This window comes from Heterocephalus glaber, unplaced genomic scaffold, assembly GCF_053883595.1.
Source record: "Heterocephalus glaber isolate CG9 unplaced genomic scaffold, H.glaber_assembly_v1.0 deba00001531, whole genome shotgun sequence".
NCBI lineage: Eukaryota > Metazoa > Chordata > Mammalia > Rodentia > Bathyergidae > Heterocephalus > Heterocephalus glaber.
This window is the reverse complement of record NW_028258329.1, coordinates 10710563-10724310: the sequence shown is the minus strand read 5'-3', so window position 1 is coordinate 10724310 and position 13748 is coordinate 10710563.

Sequence of the window (13748 nt, the reverse complement as noted above, 5' to 3'; positions counted from 1 at the left end):
TTTGGCAATTTAATAGATTTGTTTCAGTTTGTTTAGAAATACCCTAATAAATTCTGCATTCTTATCTCATTTTCCCAAGTTAGGGAAAAAAAGACAATTTCTATTTGGGGCTATCTCTCCAACAACAAGGATAAAATAGGTCAGGGTCAAACTCATATTTTTGTCCATTTTTATAGTGAATACAATAATTGCCTATGATGGATTAATTATACAATATCTAAGACTGATTTTTCTTGGAATGGAAATGATTACATAGTCAATATTCAGTAGGGTCTGGTCACCACAGGAAGACCTAACTTAACCTTTTTTTGACTGTTTTATACCTCTTCACTAGAAGGAAAACCATTAATTTGATGTGCAAAGAACAGTCTACTTAACATGAGTAGGTCTTTAATATCTGTCAGTACATGACTGTCCCTGTCAGTCACCTGGTTCCTCATAAAATCATGCAGTCTATTGTTGACATGATTAGGTATTAGACTTATTTAAATCTGTGAATTTACCAAGTTTAGAACATTTAATTCTATTTGAGAAAATAGTTTTTGACTAAGTCTTTTTGAGTAAATCCAGATAAATAAATATCTGTGAGGCTTTCTGGACAATTATACATCTAAGCAGCTCAATAACTACCCTATGTTTTTGCCTTAACATTTGTAACATATAAGTAGTTCTGTGTACTTGTTTATACAATCTTTTGTATATCATGATGTTTTAACATCTTAAAAATTTGTGTTAGGAGATATATGAATGGCTAACATGTATATGAAAAACATACTTAACATTAGGGAAAAACGTATAAAAATCATCTTTTGCCATTTAGAAAGGCAATTGTCAAATAAAGAAAAAATGGCAAATACTGCAAAGGGGGAAGAGGAACAGGCACTCTTATACACTGTTCCTGGGAAGGTAAATTAGCATAGCCATTATTAAAGAGAGCATGAAGTTTCCTCTGAAAGCTAAAATAAGACTTGCACGCTATCTAGCTTTTCCATAGCCACTATTAGGCACATATCCAAAGGAAATCAAATCAGTATATCAAGGAGATCCTTGCAGTGTCACGTTCATTGCAGCACTATACACAACAGCCAAGATATAGTGTGAACCGAGGTATCCACTGATGATAAACACACAAAGAGAACATGGTATATATCCACAATGGAATATTACTCAACTATGTTACAAAAATGAAACCCATGATTTGTGTCAATATGGATGGAACCGAAGGACACTGTGTTAAATGAAAAGAGCCAGGCATGTTCTCACTCATACTCTGATCACACAGAATTTGAGATAGAATAAAAGTCACTAGAGGGTAGCTCAGGGAAGGCAGAGATAGTTGGATAACAGTTACTAAAATACAGTTATAGACTAGAAGAAAGTTCTAGTGCTTTACATCATCACTGAGTGAATGTAGTTAATAACAATTCATTATACATTTTACAAAGAATTAGACCAGAGGTGTTGAAGGTGATGCAGCCATTATTCATTACATACATACATCAAATTATTACCCTGTGTTTTCTAAATATCTACAATTACTGGACATCAATTAAGTTTTTAAAAATTACTCTCAATCATGGCAAGGATGAGAAAACTTGCCCTAAACTACCACAGGTTTGCATGATACATTGCTGTTCACTGCCTTATAAAAAGAAAGAGACTAGGAAGAGACTGGCACTTTAAGAGCAAGCCAGTTCTTACAGACGGGGAGGACTCAGCCAGGAGCATGGCTCTGAGATTTAAACAGCCGTGGAGGTCCAGACCTCCTCCGACAGGCCCACCGAACTCTGGGACAGCAGAAGCAAAAAGTAGACAGCTAAGGCCAGTGCTGTGTGGCTTACAGCCATCCAAACTATCCTAAATTATTCACCTCACCCTGACTTTTGTCCTCTAAACACCTTGATGACTTCGCATGCACCCCTAGGTGGCACAACATGTGTCAAGTCTCTTGAACAATTAGTTAATGTCATCTAATCTCTTGCAAATGTCTACCCCAACAAACACAATTATTTGACTTCTAGACACATCCTGGTGGAAATTCTTACACACCTGGCCAGCATTATTCAAAATCATCTACAACTGGGGGGAAAACACCCCACATGTTCTTAAATGGTAGAATGAAGAAATAAATTGTCGCATGCTTCTGCAACTGAAACTGTACATTAGAACAAAGCAAGAAACAATTATGTGTGGAGCAGGGATTTAGCTCAGTGATTCTGGTGCCTGCACCACAAGCTCAAGATTCTGAGTTCGATCCCCTGTACCAAAAAAAAGAAACAACTATGTGTATGAACATCCATGAATCTCTAAGGCCTACTGCTGAGCAAAGCACAAGAAGACAAAGAAAGGTATATGATCGCATTTACATAAAATTTTGAAAACCAGTAAATCTAAATCTGATTCTAATGAGAGAACCATATGAGGAGAAAAAGAAATTTAAAGAAAAGGAAAGCAATTATTAACACAAAGTTCAGGATAGTGCTACTATTAGAGGGTGGGCTGAGGGGTGGAAATGTAACAGGTGGGGGAAAGAATCCCCATTGTACTGGTAATGTAATATTTCTTAACCTTGGAAGGTATGTATAAGAATTTTTAAGAGACTAATTATTTGAAATGTGCATGTATAATTTATGCATTGTTTTAGTATACATTTCAAAATTCAATTATAGCAACAATAGATAAATAAAATCATAGTGAAGGTGCAGCTGATTCTGAACAAACACCTCTGTTCCTCTCTCTTGCTGTTATTCTAACATACACATAATACTATGACAATGACCAGTTAGTATTCTTTAGCTGAGGAGGCAAAAGTAGGCAGCTCCTAAATTGTACATTTGATTTCACAAATAAAAATGTAATTCTATAACATATGAGATTTACATAAAAACTAGGAGGAAATTATATAATAAACATGAAACTTATATGAGATCTTCCTGTGTTCTATATAATAATTCCCATACACACCTAATGCTTCACAATATGCATGAAGATTATTATTTTAAATCAATTATTCAGGCATTTAAGTTAGTGAAGCACAGTATATTAAAATGTTCATAGTTTTAAGTTCCTGTCTCCTTTGAAGACAATTTTCAAACACTAAATCACATACTTAAACCAGAGCTCTACCATTTCTGCCAGGTGTGTTCATGATGCAACTGCTGTGTCACCACTGCTGTGTAATTTTAGGAGATTTAGATAAATCTTAGTCCTGTATTTTTTTGAATACTTAATGCGATTTGAATAGTTTTCACCTTCGTCCTCTTTTCCAAATGGTAATGGAGGGCCAGGGATCTAGCTTAGAGGTGCTGTGCCTGTCTGGCAAGCACAAGGTCCAAAACAAACAAGCAAACAAACAAACAAAACAAAGGTAATGGAAGAAGAAGGTGGCAGGCAGGCAGTCCGTGGAGTTTGCTGAACTGACCCACCCATCAACAATGAAAAGTATACAAAGCATAACATCTCTTGATATCTCATCACTTCCTCTCTCAACAAATGGAAATACTCACATCCTGTGATTTATCTTTTTCTTAAACAGGAGAAAACATTTAGACAATAAGACTTGCCCAAGGTAGCTGGTTATGTTCAGGTCTGTGCTGCAGATGTGTTCTTCACCCTTCTGATCTACTCCTGTCTCTCCACCACAGTATGAATGGGCAAAAGGTTAATTACTACTCTGATGCATATGTTACAAATGTATGTACAACTACAAGTACATACAAATATGTGTGTTTCATATACAGACAAAAGACATTCATAATGTTTAGGGTAGTTCATGTATTATTGTTTTGAAAATTTTCATTATGAGTAACCTTTCCTAAAGGTAAATTATGACATCAATCAAATACTATTGCCATCTCTTCAAGTCAAAACATTAAAAGATTTTTAAAGAAACTATAAGATATTTCCTCTGAAACATTTTTAAGTTTATGCTTCCTGGATGAAATTGACATTTCTAGGAGATGATTGTCATGTGCTTATTTCCATTTTTTAGTGTCCTTCATCATTACACCAGGCTGGTAATTAGCGAAGATAAAAAATGCTGTTGGAAAATGCAACATTTCAGCTGTCATCCTGCTGGAGAAGGGGAAAAAGTTATTTTGCAAAATGAGAGCCCGGTGGTGCAGTCATATTGACTTTTATGTCATGTTTGTTTCAGTTTACTAGTCAAAACAAGTTTCACAGCTCCTCCTGGCCCAGAAGGTTCCGTTTGCTTTATGAAAATGAAGCTGTCTTGTTTTCTGGTTCATAAATCATTGTCAAGTGGAGCTAGATAACAGAAACAAGTTCAGATTCCAGAATGATTATCCTTAGAGATGATGTATTAAATATACAGAATACAACTTGGTTTTCATAAGCCATGTTGACTTTACAGCACAAAGGCTGCAGGGGAAAATTATCTCATAAGAGGAGGTGTGAGAGCTTGCAAAATCTAGTGAGGTGGGGATGATGGGGAAGGGAAGGAAAAAGAGAATCTTCACACAGAAAGACTAGATTGCTTTCTCTGGTTTTGACTCTATTATTTACCTGCTGTCATGCCTCTAGGTATTTGTGCTTTTGCTTCTTTTTTACTAACAATCTAGGAAACATCTTCAGAAAAGAAGAGATTTCCTTCTTTATTTTCTGTCTGCTACTTCTCTTTCAATTCTTCCTTGAATATTGACATTGTGTATGATCTTTCTTCTCTTTATACCTTAAACTCTTTGCTCCCCTGAAATTATCCTGGTTTAAGTAGTACATTTGGAGTACCCTAGCTTGTCCATACAGGACTTCCTTATGTTTCAGCAGAGCTAAATCATGAGCCAAGAGTGCAAACATAGAGAATAATCACAGCAAACTTAGAGTCCCAGGGAGGACCTGAGGTTAGAAGCATCCTCCTGGCAACTCAGAGCAGAGATTTCTTGGTCATACCTTGACCTTTCACAGTGCTGATTTGACTACTTCTTTGAGTGAAGACTTCAGAAGTTCAAGCAAACTCATAAGCATTTCACTGAGAGGTTTCTTCTGTGTGACATGAATTCTCCTTCCACCCAATTGTTTAGTTCCTATCGGAACCCCCCAATCACATTTCAGAAATCCCTCCTCAAGGGAAGTTCCCCTCCCTCCCAACTACCCTCTGGGGACTCATTTCTCTGGTTATTCCCATATAGCATACCCTCTGTTGCTCCCTCTTGCAGCAGTGTCCAGAATTAATTGCATTTTTAGTTTGTAAAATATTGGCTTCACTTGGTAAGATGGACATACCACAGTGATAGGTGTTCATTTTTGTACACATAATCTCAGCCAAGTCAACACCTTGGAGTGGGTTTGCATTAAATATTTGCAAAGTATAAAAAGAGACAGAGAAATATGCCCCAAACCATTGGAACTTATCCTGGCATGACATTTAGGCAGAAGTCAGAGGTATCGGCAAGACTCGTCAGTATCAATTAAGATTTCTTACTCACAATGGAAGGGAAAAGTCTCCAAAGTGCAAAACAACCTAAAACAATAGTGCTGCCATGTATTTCCTGTTTGATGAAAAGGGAATTTCTCTACCTACTAGGAAAAGTCTTTGATAATTCAAAGATAAAACACTCCTGAGGAAGATGAAGAGTTGGGTAACCAAATCCATAAATGTAAGTTTTATTTTGCAGTTCAGGGAGCAAGGGCCCTTAGAAGTCATAATCTTGTATTACCTGGCTTATTTGATTGACTCATGATACATATACATATCTGAGAATTTTACTTGTGTATTCTGCAAGAAGGTAAAGTGGAGAATTGTAAAATTTTCCAAAACTGGTAAATGCAAGTTTGGAGTCATCATTTCAATGTGTGTTCTCACCAGCGTACTTATGTCCCTTGTATCATTTGAGAAATTACCTCAGCTCATCATTTTACGGTAGCTTTCAGTTTTGTCATCAAAGGGTAAACTATGTACTTAAACTTTTGGGTGTTCTAAGATACATGAGATTTCTAGGCAGTTAACCCGTGTGGACTTTTGCACCTTTTATAAATATTTTGACATCTGTAAATATAATCCTGTTTTTCATACTACTGTCGAATAAAGTTGATTCTTCTCTCTCTAGGAAGAGTGAGTTTCTATGGAACAATCGATATAGAAGCGCTGCATGGTTTATTTTCTATTATGTATACCTTACAGGTCGTTGAGTCAAGTACTGTGGCAGGATTTCTAAAAGGCTGGTGATTTTTAGGAAAGATCGTCAATAATTTTGTAGCCGAGCAAGCTAAAATAATTACAATCAAATTTCATGCTTCAGGGCATAAACTGATTTCCTGATAGGGTCAACAAGGAATTACACTGCTTCACCAATGTGCATTGCATTGGTTAAATGACCCACCTATTTATGTTTGGTTTTGCCCTTGTTTCTGAACCCAATATATTCATGAGTGTTCCTAAGAATGCAGATCAGGTTATCCCCTATCTCTCATCAGTTACACTGTACTAGTTTTACTTTCCTTGTGATAGCTAAGAAGTTCTCTCTGGAGCAAGCCATAGGATGTCATACCAGTTGAGAAGTATTGCCTGTACTGTACATGTTTCTTTATGGATCCAGTTTTGAAAGTTGAAGGCATAGAAGTGAGAAGAAAGCAAAATGGTGTGAGTTTTGGCCTTCCAGTATGTGATCCTAAAACTTACTGAGGATCACATTTTCTCTATGTGGTCTTCTAAACTCATCCACTTCTGGTTCAAGCTTTTATTAATCTTGTCTCTTTCTTTCAGCCAACTTTGCCCACAGATTCCCTTTTATATAAAGCCTCAATCAAAACATGCATCTGATGTACTCAGAATAGACTCAGCATCCTGAACAATAGATTTTAATCTTTGCTACCACTTTTTAGAGGTGTGGGTGGGGAGGAGTTGGAGGACAGAGAGCAAATCCTTACTCTCAGGCAATGCTCCTACTACAAACTTCGCATGGAGCCCTTTGAGCTAATTACATTCTGTAAATCAGAGCCAAGGACCAAAGTGTCATGCTGACATTCGGATACATCTGGGCCTGATAACAATTGCAAATACTCAGGGCACACTTTAAAAACAGCTTATGTTACCATGTGAAACAGTATGTTTTACAATACTCAGAACAGCCAGATAAATAAAACAGCTCTGAGTCCAGGCTTCATGGAGGGAAAATGTATTTTGTAACATTTCATTTAGACCAGAAAAATTTCCCTATTGACAAAGGAATATTTGACCCTAAGAAAATGTTAAATTCTACCTACAGCTGCTTGAGGAAATGGGCCATAGAATACTCAGGGCTGCCGTTAATGATGTCGGCTATAAGATGACCATTGCCTTACATTCAGGGGGACAATATCGAAAGTTTTGGTTCAATTTAAAAGATTAGAGATTTGGTAAAAATAAATCTATCTCTGAACCTATATTCACAGATAGAGAGCAAGAATGAATAGACTGCACATTTCTAGAATCTATTCGGCATCCATACTTAAAGGACAATATTAGTTTATTTGAGGAATATTTTAGGGGACAGGTTTAATGGGATGAACATTGCTAAATGACTTACAGAACTGTCAGTTAGACCTCAGAATGATGTCGAACAGAGGGAGCAGAAATAGAAAATAACTCCCAGAAGCAGAGTTTTGTGTAAGATGGTGAAAACTGTCAGTTTCCACTTGGCAAAAAGCTCCCAGGCAAGCCCTTCCGCTCACACAGGCTGTATATCAGCATCCTCTTTCTTCTTCCGATGGAGAGTTGAAGAGTCAGAGTCAGGAGGTCACAAAACAGAGCCGCATCACCGACTTTCACTGGGCACTTCCCTTCCTTTGCATTTGCATTTTTTAAGGGCAGCTTTGACACGTTAGTATTTAATATTCTTGCCCTACATTCAGGATGCAGTCTTGTGACATAATGCCCTCATTTTCTTCATCACAAGCCTTCAACCTTTTCCAAATGCTTTTCTTAAAAGTTGTCTACAGTGCCTGTAACTTTGTCATAGAGCAGAAAACCCAACAAGAGGTATCCCACTTGGAGGGAACACTGGAGCTTTGTAGTGAATATTTTCTTTTATAATTTTCAAAGCACTGTGAAAGGGAAGCAGTCAGCCCCCACTTAGCAGATCTAGCCACTGAGGCTCAGATTTACTGTATGCATTTAGTTGTCTCAAATTCTATAGCAGAATACAGTAGAGGCTAAGTTTAGGTCCGCATGTGCCTGGCTTCCGTATCTAAATAGTTATTAATCATTATGATACCTTCCAATTATATAGCCATTTTAATTTTCAAAATTACTTTTCTCCCTTATCTACAAAATCGCCCTTAAAAAGTAAATTCAATTGAACTCTCCCACGTTTTAAAATCACCCTGAATTCAGAGGCATGGGGAAATAATTCAATTTATTTAGGAAGATAGAGTAATATAAAGTGAATGTGATAATCCATTTAGATGTAATCTCTTCATATGTGGATACTGCGTATGCCAATGAACGTGTGTTATTTTAATGGATACATATCACATGTCCCCAATTTATTCTCCCAAGAAAGAAAACAAAAAATTTTCGTGGATGTTATTAATGTGTTTAGAGACCACACTTCACATTTTACTGATTTCCCTTTGCACTCAGCTCCTAAGGTCATCTCTCTTGAAGACAAAATATGCCTTTTGGTTAAGTTGTCCAGAGGTTTTGCTTGTTTATTTGTGGGGGGTGGGAAGGATCGGTTTCTCGGGAAAGCTGGCTCCTGTGTTCTCAGGGGTTATAAAAATGGGAATCATTTTTATTGGCAATCCACGGGAATAGTGCTGAGACAAATGGAGACTTGGAGATAAGGAACCTCTGAGATGAGAACATACAGCTGTTGGGAATTGCAAGAGAATCTGACCAATAAAGGAAGTCACTATTTTTCCAGGCCTGAAGTGAGTTATAGGGCGAGACGGGTGTTGTATATTTATGTAAGGCAGCAGCAGGGAGTTTAAGCGGCTGTGTATTGCTGAAAGAGCATCATTCACATTCAGGCTGAGACAAAAGGTGGAAATGAAGTAACACCCTGGCTGAAGAAGGCCTCACGACAGAATAATAACATTTCAGAGAGGGGGGCCGTGTGCGAGGCAGTGGGCAGGCCTCAAAATGAGGAAATGATCAAGATGCCTTGTCAGGCCTTCAGAAAACAGTTACACACACACACACACACACACACACACACACACACACTCAGGATTAAGGCCCGACCAAGCGTCCTTGGGAAGGAAGGTCATTTATCTTTCACAGCAATGTGTACACAATTACTTGCAGCCTTCGTCAGTGTCCTCGGCAAGATAGGTTTGCCAAAAGTACTAGAAAAAATATATATCAATACACAGATTGCAGCAGGGCCCCTCATTTGGTATTTATTATTACCAGGCGCCCGAGCCTCCCTGTGTCAGTGTGGATACTAATTCAGAACAATATTTGAAGGACTAAAGTGGTTCTGGCTGCTCAGAAAACTCAAGGGAAGGAGGTAGGGAGGGCAGGAGGGTCTGACTTATCTCTTGTGTTTATTTATGGTGTCCTTTTGTTTAGAGGAAGTTGCAAGTTGGAGGGGGGGTCATGAAATTACATTTCTCTGATGACAAAGGGTGAGAGGGAAAGAGAGCCAATCTGTTTTAGAAAGAATGATCACAAGAGGAGAGGAAAATAAAAGTTTTAACATTCAACAAATATATACAGTGAGTTGATGGGAATGTTGGAAAGTGGTATGCTTCTATTTACTTGAAACGTTTGTGGTAAACCCAAATGCTAATTAAAATGTTATCAAAGTTTTAAAATGGTGGATTATAGCAAATGTCTCTGAAACTTTAGTCACTTCATAATATAAAAAAGTAAAAATCTCTCATATAGGGAGCTATTTCATGAACATTAAGTTAGAAATGTTGCTAAAATATAGAAAAGAAGAAAAACACAGGATTGAGATGAAAATAGTATATTTTATCCTTAAAGTTTATTTATCTTTTAAGTAATGTAATAATTACAAAAAAGTTAAGTAAAATTAAAATGCTCCATGTTAAAATGTTTATGTTATAGACTACAGAGTAGATTTGTGAGTTTTCTTATTATGACTAAGTACAATGAAATGTTCAAATGGTGTAAGGCTGGGAAACATGTATTTCCAACCTCAAGGACATTTTGCTTAAGTTTGAAAGGAATAGCAGAATTGCATAATGAAGAGATCTTTCCAATATTCCCTTATTTTCTATTCTTTCTTTTATAGCAAAATATTAAATTACTATAAAAAAACCAAAAAATAACAACAAGAAAAAAGAATGATGAACTGAAATGAATTAATTTTTTCCTTGACTCTTCTATAAAATTGTCACAGCTCAGTTTTCCATTGATGCCTGACCACTTTTCACACTCAGGTCTGATATGGACAGAACATGAAATCCAGCAACCTTTCCAGTAGCCAATGGCAAGAAAGACCAGAAAGGGACACAGGGCCCTTTCTCTCCCTCTAAAACAAGCAGTTTGTAGGGCCAGGGATTTAGCTCAGTGGTTCTGCTGCCTGCTTTGCAAGTGCAAGGACCCGAGTTTGATCCCCAGCACGAAAAAACCAAACAAAAAAACAAGCAATTTGCAGCCAGAGACAATACAACTGCCTTTGCAGGTGAACTTAGCAGCCACGGAGCTGAAGCCAAAGATCTCCAGGAGTGACAGCTTCAGCACATCCTGTGCAATGATCCTACTTGGCAGTTTCCTATTTTTCCACAGGAGACATCTTGCAGTCTCTGGTCTTGCGAATTCACTCCTGGCTTCTAGAGCATCAGGTAATGGTCAGAGCCAGAGGCAGGATTCCAAACCCATTAGCCCACTGGTCTCATCCAGCATGGAAAAACCTAATACTTGGACCACCCCATCTCACAGCACACTTGCCTGGTGCTAAAAGTGAAGTGGTGAAGATCATATTGTAATCAGTCACTCATGGAAGAGTGGCCAGGAAGTGCTTTAAGAAACACGTCATGGAATTTGAGCTCCATTGAGAAAATAATAACTTAAATGTAGATTGTTTAGTGTCTGCTCCTGTTTTTACTGCTGGTAATTATATAGGTAAAAAGACAGATACAGAATCTCTTATCAATGGGGAATTTCTTCCTTTGAGAATTATGAGCCACACCTGCGGCAGTTCCTAGACCTGGAAATAGAGATAGTTAAGGAAGAAATCTCCAGTTTTGATTTCTCCCTTTAACATTTGAATAAGAAACCATCAGTTCCGTTGTAAGCACCCATGTGTTGTGGTGTGTAGGGAAAAAACCCTCTCCACTTAAACAGGGATTTTAACCTTTCCACCTTAGCCTCTTATATTTTCTTTGCTTCTACTCAAAGCATTTAGGTAAATTAGGATGAGATCCCTCCATAAAAATGCAAGGGGATCAGTTAAACTTTCATCTCTAATTTATTTATGAAGGAGCGAGGTCTTGCCTGCCCAGCCGTGCATCATTCTGTCAGAATGACTTTCTCTCTTGGTGAGAAAGGAGATGGAAAGAGTGGAAATCGGGAGTTCTGGCTTTCCTAGTAATTGGTGTTAGAATAAAAAATGCAAGTACCTTCTTGGGTGGTTAAGTGAATATGAGCAAAAAGTTCTAGAAGTGAGAATCAGAGCCAAATTAGCATTTATACATGTGAGCAACTGTATGAATAAAACTTCCTATACTAACTATGAATCTCCCTATGCATATTTAAATACATAATTTATAAAATATATCTTTATATATATACATATGTACATACATCCTATTTCCCTGAATTTGTTGATCGATATTATATGAATACACTGTCAGTTCAGTGTGAAAATAGATGTAAAATACATCTGAGTTGGATTTCCTAAATCAAGCTGTTTTCAACTCTCCAATATGGTTGCAGCTCTGACTTTGTGGAAACGGCATACTGTATGTAAACTGTCCATTTTAACAATTACTGTTCCCATGCATAAAGACTCAATTCCCCTTTAAAGTCTTGGCAGGAACACCCTTATCCATATCATTGCATCCTTGGACACTTATATGTTCAAAAGATTTATTGGTCTTTAAGAAGACCCTCATTTTCTCCTTCAAACTTTACTGTGGCTTAATAGCCTTAATGTTCCCTCTACAAAGTTTCTTGTCTTCTTTTCAGATCATTTCCTGGTTTGTTTGGTTTTTTCCTTTTCCTCTACTTTTGGATTGATCTCACCCTCGGAGGCAGGTGGGAAAGGAGGACGGTTTCATTTCGTGAAAGACCTTATTTGAGTTGATGAATAGGTGGCTTGCGTTGGCCATTCCCACCCCAGCATTCAAAACTTATCATCTTTTATACATGTAAGAAAGGGAGGGGGTGGGATCTGCCATTAGTTGTTTAGGTCGTCAGGAAATTACAAAATGTACACTTGCGAAGTAAGCAGTTTTTGCAGTCTGCCTGAACATCCATCTTTTTAATGAGCCTTGTTTATAACCCAACGCCATGTTTCCAGTCACCTACCCTGTTTACATCTTTGGCCCCTTTAATTAAGAGAAGAACCAGTTAAAAGAAAGTAAGAAGAAATATTAATATGATCTGATTAATTCTGCTAGCAGGAGGTTATGGGGTACCAAGGTTATTATAACCTATAAAGGCAATGTGAATAAAGCTGTATCCATTTGTAATTTTATTAGGGGAGCAAATTAGTGAGACCACATAGCAGTGACAAAAGACCCACTCCTGTCCTTCCTTACCCCCTACCGCAAGGGCCAGGTGCCCAAAGTTAGGCTCCATATTAGGCAAATGAGATCTGATAAATCTCAGCTGCACATCTAATGAGAACCTCTGGAGCTGGTGCTATGCTAATTTGGAAAGATTAGCTGGGGTGTTTGTGTGTGACTGGGTAAAGTCCAGGGAAACTCTAAACGTGAGGCATGAGGAAGAGGAAACAAAGCCTACAAAGAGTTAAAGACAGAAAGCCAACATTTCTGGAAAAGGTGAGGCAAGAAATAATTGATAATGGGCAAACCACTAGAAACAAACTACGAAGGGCAGTTTGAGGGATGAAGTAAAAATGCGAATTTAAGAGGCAGCAGGCTCACTAGTACCCTGCAAGCAGTTAAGTCTACCTTTGTGATCTCTTCACCACCTCCTGCTTCCCCTTCACCCCTGCCTTCTGAAATCAGGAACCCACTTTTGTCCATGTTTGTGGAGTCAACCAAAATTGGAAGGCTGCCATAGATGTAGTGAGCCCTGAAAGTTAAGGATCATGCAAAATAAAAGACATCAGGCATGATGGTGATGTTAATTCAAAGGCGTTACTATCTGGAAAAGAGCAATTCTCATAGGCTGGCCTGTGGACTCTGAAAAGTTACTTCATTATTCCTGAACCGTGTCTAGATAAATTTCAAGGGACTTCCTATGTACAAACTTCCCATGTCTTTCTTCATCTCATCACATTTACTAATCTGTTAATTTGGCATTTTGTGCCTATCTGGCGATTATTCTGTTCTGAGAGAATCTCCTGATGAGGGCACCTGGCCTTTCCTGATTTCTGTCTGATCCTTCACCCTTGAACTTCACTCTGAGAATCAAGGCAGCTACCTATTCCACGGTCACCCATAGCAAGGTTTCTATTTGGTCACAAGCAACACTTTTTCTGTTCTAATAATTGAATTTATTTTTGATGGTTCTTATTCTAATGTATATCCCGGACATAGATACAAATCTGGAAAAAACTCATGGAAGCTTTTAACTCACTCCAAATTGGAAAATTACTCTTTGCCATTAGTAGAGTGTTCCACTGAATGTTCTCTTCGAATAAGAAAAA